This window comes from Dromiciops gliroides, chromosome 3, assembly GCF_019393635.1.
Source record: "Dromiciops gliroides isolate mDroGli1 chromosome 3, mDroGli1.pri, whole genome shotgun sequence".
NCBI classification, from domain to species: Eukaryota; Metazoa; Chordata; class Mammalia; order Microbiotheria; family Microbiotheriidae; genus Dromiciops; species Dromiciops gliroides.
The window spans coordinates 652,136,066-652,146,183 of NC_057863.1; positions in this window are offsets into that span (position 1 = coordinate 652,136,066).

Here is a 10,118-nt window from a genome sequence, read left to right on the forward strand (position 1 = left end):
AGCACTGTTTGCCTAGCCCAATTCCTGACAGAGTAAGATTGTCACCGACTGATTCAGATTTCTCTGTTTTAAAAGAGTTCATACCAGTCTTTCCATGTTTCACTAAATTCCTCATATTTGTTCCTCATTAACAAAATAATATTCCACAATATTTACATGCTACAATTTGGTAAGCCATTTGTCACTGATGATTACCCACTTTCTAGTTTGTTTGTTTGTTTTTTACTACTACAAAAAATGTTGCTATAAAAATGTAAGATTTGAAAAGTGCTTTATAAATATTAAACTTCATCCTCACATTATTATCCCCATTTTCTAGATTAGAGAACTGAGGCAGACAGAGGTGAAATGGTTTGCTGATGGTCACAGAGTCTGAGGCTGGATTTAAACCCTAACCCTTACCCTAATTCCTGAGTGTAGGTTCAGTATCCAATGTACCACCTAGATGCTGTAGGTGTGTAATTAAAATGTACAATGGTCATTTTGGGAAAATTTTCAATTCCAGACAAATCTGACCATTTTTTCCCCAGGGTAATGAGGGTTAAGTGACTTGCCCAGGGTCACACAGCTAGTAAGTGTCAAGTGTCTGAGGTCAGATATAAACTCAGGTCCTCTTGAATTCAGGACCAGTGCTTTATCCACTGCACCACTTAGCTGCCCCCAAAAATTTGACTATTTTTAGAAATCAAAATGAGGATTTGTCCAATCAGATGTTTCCTATTTATTAAGAACTTTAATAAGTAAAACCTATTTACCATAATCAGGGAAAGAAGATGCTTACACAAAAGGGAGATGAGCAGTACTTGGGAACATCACAGGGAGATGACCTTGATGCCTACAGAGAAAATATGTTGAAAGGAGGGGTAACAACAAATTGATACCGAACATGTCTTCCTCTGGAAAGGTGGGGTAGAGCAATAAAAGACATCTTTCCAACAAAAAAAAATATCTCTGAGGAGGGTCAGGTATGCAAGATGCATAGGGAAGTGACACAAGCATATGAGATCAAGTGCTAACACCAAAAGGAATGTTGGTCAAAGAATATGAACAAAGAGTTTTCAAAAAGATGGCCAACTCCTAAAACCCTGAGTCAAATCACTAATGATAAAATCAACATAAGGAAAAACCACAACCTTTTGGTTTCATCTCATGCCCAACATATTGACAAAGATTGGTTTATGTTGGCAGGACTAGGGCAGGACAATGTGGTTGGGGCTGTGAATTGTTTCAACCAGTCTGGAAAGCAATTTAGAATTATCCTCTGACTTCATTATCTCCTGATGTTCCCAATGTTCACTTATATAATAAGCATAGAAGTAAAGAAGCTCGGTTTCTGGATGCCTGGGTTTAAGCGTACAAATAGCCATTGGAAGAAACTAAGAACTCTAGTTACCATGAAGCCATTTGCCCACACCTTAGCTGTGGGGCTGATGTCTGTCTTTCCTCGAGTGAATGTTCAGGCTCTGGGCTCAGCTAACCTGGGAAATATAGTTCTTGGTCATTGCCTATTACATTTAAATTCATACATTATTCTTGAACACACATATATAACCCTTGGCTCAAAGGGCCATTTGCATTGGACTATCCTCATTGGCAGATTGATTGATTCATCTGTGCTCTTTACTTGTGCTAGGGATGGAGTTGGTGAGAATTACAGAGAAGAACTGGTTTCCAACTTTGAGAAAGACTTCAGCAATTTGGAAATATGCCTCAAGGGCTATGGGACTGTTCATACCCTTTGATCCAGTGGTACCACTGCTAGGTCTGTACCTCAAAAAGGCCATAGAAAAGGGAAAAGGACCCACATGTACAAAAACATTTATAGCAGCTCTCTTTCTGGTGGCAAAGAAATGGAAATCAAGGGAATGCCCACCAACAGGGGAATGGCTAAACAAGTTGTGGTATATGAACGTAATAGAATACTATTGTGCTGTAAGAAATGATGAGCAGGAGGAGTTCAGAGAAACCTGGAAGGACTTGCATGAACTGATGCTGACTGAGAGGAGCAGAACCAGGAGAACATTGTACACAATAACAACAATATTGTGTGATGAACAATGGGGATAGACTTGGCTCTTCTCAGTAGTGCAACGATCCAAAACAGTTTCAAAGAACTCATGATAGAAAATGTTCTCAACATCCAAAAAAAAGAACTGTGAATTATGAATGCAGATGGAACCATACGGTTTCTACTTTTGGACTCTTGCTTTTTTCCTTCCTGTTTGAGGTTTTCCCTTGTGCTCTGATTCTTCTTTCACAAGATGACTAATGTAGAAATATGTTTAATGTGATTGTACATATACAACCTATATCCTTGGGGAGGAGGGAGGGAAGGGAGGGCGGGTGAAAAAAAATTGGAACTGAAAATCCTGTGAAAACAAATGTTGAAAACTATCCTTATATGTAACTGGAAAATAATAAAAATACTTTTTTTTTTTTTTAGTGAGGCAATTGGGGTTAAGTGACTTGCCCAGGGTCACACAGCTAGTAAGTGTTAAGTGTCTGAGGCCGGATTTGAACTCAGGTACTCCTGACTCCAGGACCGGTGCTCTATCCACTGCGGCACCTAGCTGCTGTTAAGGGCTAAAATTCTAGCTAAACTGTCTAAAATATCTAATGAGTGGTCGCCAATAAATTATAAGCTTTAGCAAGAGTTAGGCTTTTAAGCATTTATTAAGGAGAATAAGAATTTGGTAAAGAGAGAGAGAAAGGCCTACATTCATCTATCTATTAAAGGGAGAGCACATTTCTAGCTCTGCTCTCTACCAGAGTCCAAAGGAAAAGAGAGACAAAGCGCCAGTCTCTTCCTTCTTCCTCGCACTAGCCAACGTCACTTCCTGACGCCAAAGAAAAGACTCCTGGTCTTGCCCTCAAAGACCTTCACTTCATGGGCAGAACTCTTCTACAGTAAGTCTCCAGCAGGTGGCGTCATTCCAATCATTACACTGCTCCCTATAAAAATACTTTTTAAAAATAGAGAAAAATATCACACAATTCCAGATTCTCTTCACATCCACAAAGGAAAAGAAAGATTGGGAAAAAACTGGCATGCTGATGACCTGTGTAGGGACAAATTTTTAATTGGCGAGTGTTAGCTAGGCAGGTCACCACAATATTGGGGCAAGGAAGGAGACCGGCAGCCTCCCTCAAAACAGAGCAGGATTTATTTAATAAGAACCAACTTAAAAAAAAAACAACAACACACAAACAGGATCAGTAGGATCAAGGGAACGGAAATAAAATGGGGAAAGGGAAATTATACAACCTGAACAACACCACTACCCAGGAATCAGCTGAGAACGCACAGCAGCATCCTGTCACCTTCTGGCTTCATGCTAGAATGGTGGAAAACCTCCTCTCTTCCCAGCAAACCCCAGGCTGACCACACACACAGCCCCTAGCCAATTGGCTGGCCACTCTGACATGACTGCCCTCACTGGGCTTCCAATCATTATAATTTTGCCAGGCCCATGTAGGTGTCGGCGAATGGTGATGACGTGAAGTGCCAGAGCCATGGCGATAGCTACAACCAGTGGGTGGAGCACCGTGCTGTTTACGGAGGGTTCTTTTTTTTTTTTAAATTCTAGCCAAAAGATGGGGTCATAAAAACCTCAAATAACAATTAATTCTTTACACTTGGCACTTAGGTTATGTCCCTCTCCTCAGCCTACTGCACTACAGACATCAGACCATTTCCCTTGGGTTGTAGGACACACAGTCTCTCTGTGTTTCTGTGTCTCTGTCTCTCTGTCTCTGTCTCTGTCTCTCTCTCTCCTGGCTTCCTATGGGAGATCTCATTTATTCTTTGTATTGTCTGGTATATATTATTATATGTATGTTTTCCTTGATTTCTGTATTTTACCTGTGTGACAAATAAAAATATAAGAGACATAGTTTCTGAAGTTGGGGGTGGGTTTGATTGATCAAATTGATTGTGAGGCATCCCAAAGCATCACAAGCCTCAGTCAGTTTCCTAAGTTTTACTGAAATACTGTGACCACAGGGAAAACACCCAAAGGTGTCTCAAATAGGGGGAAGAAGACTAGCTATATTTATATCGAGAAAAAGTAGGTTATCTCCTCATTATCTTAATCTACTCCTTGTGGGAGGTTCATGGGAGGTATTATCCTAATTTGGACTTCCTGGGGTCCTAAGACATTGCCCAAGGCAGGTACTTTTTTCTTTGGAGGTGTGTTTTTGGGGTTTACACATCATAAGGTGAACTTAAGGACACATTTGGCCTTTTCTGTGCATGTTCCTTAAAGACAGGCTTAAACTTGTCAGACCCAGAGGATCTCTGTGTTTATATCTCTTTACTTAAGATTTGGTTTCTCGGTGTCCTGTCATCTAGGAATGTTAATGGCTATTAATGGCTAATGGTGAGGGTCGATAGGGACAAACTCTCTTGGTTACTGTAAGAACACAAACCTTAGTTTCTCTGTTAACCCTTTTAGGTACTATTAATAAGGCCTCAAGCCTCAGCTTATCTGTTAACCCCTTTTAGCTACAATTGATAGGTTATCCATTAACCCCTTTCAGCCTCCTTCATCAATCGCACAATCAGGAAGAGGTGGGATTAGTACCTTCACTCCTCCCTAAATATATTGATTGGACTCTATCTCAAATGAGGAGATGGGATTCTTGGTCTTGGGTGGAGGCTGTAGTCAGTCATTAGGAGAGAGGATTTATGGCCCTTAGAGCCAAGATGGCTTGCCTCTCCCAAAGGACCATTCTCCCCAAAGACAAGCAAGGCTAAAACACGGGGTTACATCAGAAGGACTTTGCATAAGTGACCATTTTACACATATTCCTTTCACATGAACTGAGTTAAATTAATAGGGAGTGCAGTATGAACCTAACATTTATTCCCCCTAGACTAACACTATGTAAGAGAACAAATACATGTAATTCTAATCTTTTATCTGGGACAGCTAGATGATGCAGTGCATAGAGCACTGGGCTTGGAGTCAGGAAAACCTGAGTTCAAATCTGGCCTTAGACACTTAAGTCACTTCACCCTGTTTGCCTCAGTTTCCTCATATGTATAACAAGCTGGAGAAGGAAATGGCAAATCACTCCAATAATTTTGCCAAGAAAACCCCAAATGGGGTCATGGATACTTGGACATTACTGAAATGACTCAACAACCACAATCCCCTCTCTGAGGAGAAGAAAACGGTCAGTATCCAGACCCAATTTCCTATTTCTTCCCCCGGCAGGAATTCGAGTCTTCCGTGAAGAAGAGTGTTCTCTATCCTTACTGCTCTGTGAACCACGTCTGCACCAATCATTGTGGACACATAATCTGCATGGGCACAACGACATGCCAAACAGGCATCCTTATGCTTTTCTCGGTTCATTTCCCTTGCATTTCTACCATTCTTATCTACTGACTCTCATTTACCTCTGTGTTTCAGGCATGAGAACAATATAGGTTTCTAGTTTCCTTAGAACATTGTTATGACATAGGTGGTGCAAGTATCATTCTCTTCATCATATAGATGACTCACATAAAAACTCTGGGACATGAAGTCACTTAGGGTCACAAAGTTAGCTGATATCTGCAGTGGGATAGAACAAAAGGAGGATTGACTCCAGCACCATTACTTTGTCCACAATGTTATGTTGACTCTCCATTCCTCTCATGAACCTTAATTCTCCTTCATTATTTTTTTTTAATTTTTTTTTTTTTTAGTGAGGCAATTGGGGTTACGTGACTTGCCCGGGGTCACACAGCTAGTAAGTGTTAAGTGTCTGAGGCCGGATTTGAACTCAGGTACTCCTGACTCCAGGGCCGGTGCTCTATCTACTGCACCACCTAGCTGCCCCTCCTTCATTATCTTTACTTCCTTCATTCCCTCTATTTACCCCACTTACTTCCAGCTACTAAAAAAGTATTCATTATGGACTCATTATGCCAAGCACTGTGCTAAACTCTGAGGAGCCTCCATTCCCCCATTCCCTTCCATTTCTCCTATACCTCTATTCCTTTTCCTCTCTTCTCATTCATTCCCATTTCTGGTTTATCTCTAGTCTCCCATTCACAACTATTTCTCCTCATTCATCTGTATTCACTTCCATAAACATTTCTTATGTGCTAGGATCCGTGCTAAGTGCTGCAGATGCAATTTTTTTTTTTGGCAGGGCAACGAGGGTCAAGTGACTTGCCTAGGGTCACACAGCTAGTAAGTGTCTGAGGCCGGATTTGAACTCAGGTCCTCCGGAATCCAGGGCCAGTGCTCTATCTACTGTACCACCTAGCTGCCCTTGCAGATGCAATATTAAAGGGAGAACAATTTCTGCCCTCGGGGGTCTTCCATTCTCAGTGTGAATTATGTATTACCAAACAAAGATGAATTAATACGAAACACATAAGAAATAAATCCAAAGGAATTCCGTGTGTGTGTGTGTGTGTGTGTGTGTGTGTGTGTATGTGTAACAAGAATGATTAAAGGAGTCAGTAAAGGCCTCTTAAAGGAGGAATTCCTTCAATTAAGCCTTAAAGAGAGATATGGGTTTCAAAAGGCAGAGGTGGGAAAAGGAAGGACATTGGAGGCATTGGGGAAGAGCTTGTGGTAAGACACCAAGCAGCAAAGTGGGATGTTCTGTACAATGAGGGAATTTATTAAGTGCTGTGCCAGGCATATTCTTAAGTACAAATATAAGTTAAAAATATAAGTGATCCAAATAATCCCTGCCCTCAAGGAATTTACATCTTAATGGGAGGAAGACAACACATGAAGGGGAGAAAAAGAGGAGAGAGAGAGAGAGGAAGGGGGAAGGGTGTGTTCTCCTTAAATGGCCTGGAAGGTGGTACCCTGTATAAGGTAAAAGTTCACCTATTAGACCCCTGGGTCCTAGGGACAGAGTTCCAGTTCGAGGGTGATGAGTTAGAATCCAGGTAAATCTTGCTGAACTACAGAGAGCAGGATGGGAATAATGTGTAATCAGCCTAGATTTTGAAGATTCTAAATACCAAACAGGATTTTAAAAAATTGATTTTCCTCACCCTCCCCATTAGCCTCCATTCTTTCTATTCCACTGTGTTCTATCAACATCAACCCCATTTTCATTGATTTATTCCTGTTTATTCTCTCCCTGCTACCATGAGAATTTCTGGTTTAACTTTTTTTAATGTCATTTACATAAGATGAACAGGTTATGTAACTAACAAGGGTCTGCAAAATCAAGTTGAGATATTAATTATAGCTCCAGTATTATCTGATCAGTTCCTGCTCAGTCTGTAAAGCTCACTTCAAGATACTAGCTAGAGTTCTGGTGTTTCTTGGCTAGTTTCCTTTTTTACCTGATATAGATCTTCCACTTCTGTTATCTCTTCCTTAATGTATAAATCATTATCTTGCCATGTTTGCTTTTGAAGATATATGAAAAAATGCTGCTCAGGACTTACTATTTTAATTTCAGTGATGTCTATGCTCTGAAAGAAATAAACTGCACTTTCCTTCTCTGATTCTTTGGTTGTATGATTGTGTTCAAGGTGATTTTTTTTCTTCTGGAGAATATGACTGACTTTATTTTGTTCTTTATTGACCGTTTAGCTGTGTTTGACTGCTCCATGAATTTAAGGACCAGCTGGTTCTCATCAATGCCTTCGTTCCTTCTCTGATTGGAACAAAAAGACTCAATTACTTAATTTTTTTGTTTGTTGGTTTTTTGGGGGTTTTTTTGAGGGGCAGTGAGGGTGAAGTGACTTGCCCAGGGTCACACAGCTAGTAAGTATCAAGGGTCTGAGGCCAGATTTGAACTCAGGTTCTCCTGAATCCAGGGACGGTGCTTTATCCACTGCACCACCTAGCTGCCCCTCAATTACTTTAAAAGAGGGGAAAAAAAAAAAGAAAAAGAAGACTCACTTTGCTTGCTTATCTAGACTGAAGGGAACTTCCCTTTGATTTAATGAAACTAGTTATACTAACAAGGACACACCTCTTATTTATCTCCTGTCAATAATAATATATATTCTCTTTAAAAAGTTTATTTTGGGGGGGGGGGAGCAACTAGGTGGTGCAGTGGATAAAGCACTGGTTCTGGATTCAGGAAGAACTGAGTTCAAAGTCAGCCTCCAAACACTTGACACTTACTAGCTGTGTGACCCTGGGCAAGTCACTTAACCCTCATTGACCTGGGGAAAAAAGTTTATTTATTTTATTTTATTTTTGTATAACCAGCTGTATTCTAAAGAATGGTCATTTTTTTCCCCCTTTGTCTCATGTAAGGTACAAATTCTACTTATCGTTGCTTGTCCTTCATTCTCAAAGAGGACCATAATACCAAGGTGATGTCATAACTTGCGCTGAATTAGATTTAAGTGAGGGAGGGTTGTGCAGTCACCAACCTGAATCTCTCCTCCAGAGCCATCTGGTTCCAGGGGAAAGATATCTATATCTATATCTATGTCTATATCTATGTCTATATCTATGTCTATATCTATGTCTATATCTATGTCTATATCTATGTCTATATCTATGTCTATATCTATGTCTATATCTATATCTATATCTATATCTATATCTATATCTATATCTATATCTATATCTATATCTATATCTATATCTATATCTATATCTATATCTATATCTATATCTATATCTATATCTATATCTATATCAGGATGACTGAAGGTGGCCCCGGATATTTAAGGCAATTGGAGTTAAGTGACTCGCCCAGGGTCACATAGCTAGTGATTGTTTGAGGTGAGATTTGAACTTATGTCCTCCCAACTTTAGGGTCAGTGCTCTATCCACTGTGCCACTAGCTGCCCATAAATTCAACTAGCTAAATTGTGAATGACACACATGAACATCAACTGTTGGTGGTGGGTGTCGTACTCTGGGTCTAATAAAAGCCTTGTTTCACTGAGTTGTACTGTTTATTGGAATTAACTAGTTGACCTAGCAAGAAAAGTTATGCAATAATTCTGACAACCCTAATTGAGACTGGCCAGCTCTACCTTCCCAGGTCTTGTCTTCAAGGACTTTCCTAGCATATACTGATCAAGTTGCAGTACATCATTGATCAATGATTGCAGGCAACATTGAGCTCCAAATTGAGAGATCCACAGACAAAGGTTAGTGCTTTGTGTATTTTTGTACTGTGTTGTCTGATTATTACCTCTGTGTGTGTGTGTGTGTGTGTGTGTATGCGTATGAGTGCGCATGTGTGAATGTCTTGACCAATCTTCACGTCTAAATTCTTAGTTAAAAATCTGGTTTGATCGGGTAATCTGATGCTAAGGTACCAGAGAGAGAGCCTTCAGAAAAACTATACTTGGGTATGATGGTGGAACTTGAGGTAACTCTGGTGGAGGTCAAAGGAAGGTGGGTTTAATCTGATGTAAAACCCAAAATGGCAGAGGGGGGAATCTGTAATAATAATGATATAAAAACTGACATAACCTCATTTTGCCTTGAAATGTCAATTATTATAATGGGGTCCAGTTGGTATTTCTCTTCTGGAACAGTATCCTCAGATCCATTCTAAGGAATTAGAAAATAATTCCAGAAAGGGCTTGTCTGTCTAATTTCTGAACTTCTTGTACTTTGCCAGACCAAATGATTAAACTATAGTTGTTCTATTGAATATCCTGGGCCAACATTGAATATGAAGTCTTACAAATTTTAAGGGGTAAAATAGAATTACATTTCAGTTCCTGAAAGAAATGACTATTTTTGTCATTTGGGTAGATCCAGAAGTATATATATTTTGTCCACCAAACTGTGAAAAAGTATTGAATCTTTATTCTGGGAAAAAGAGAAAGTCATTGCTTATGAGGTTTCACTAGAGGCTGGGTGCTGGCAATGTTGGTCACATTTTCCACCTAGTACCCCCCCCACTTGTCTTAGACACCCCCCTCTTTGGGGATACCGACAAACCAGAGGCAGAATCCTATTCCTTTAATGGACAATAATATTGCTGTTTGGCCAGCTAGGTGCTGTAGTGCATAGAATACTGGACCTGGAATCAGGAAGAGTTGAGTTCAAATCTGACGTCAACGCTCACTATCTGGGTGACCTTGGGAAAGTCACTTCACCTTCTTTGCCTCAGTTTATTTGTAAAATGAACTGGAGAAGGAAATGACAAACTACTTCAGTATCATTGCT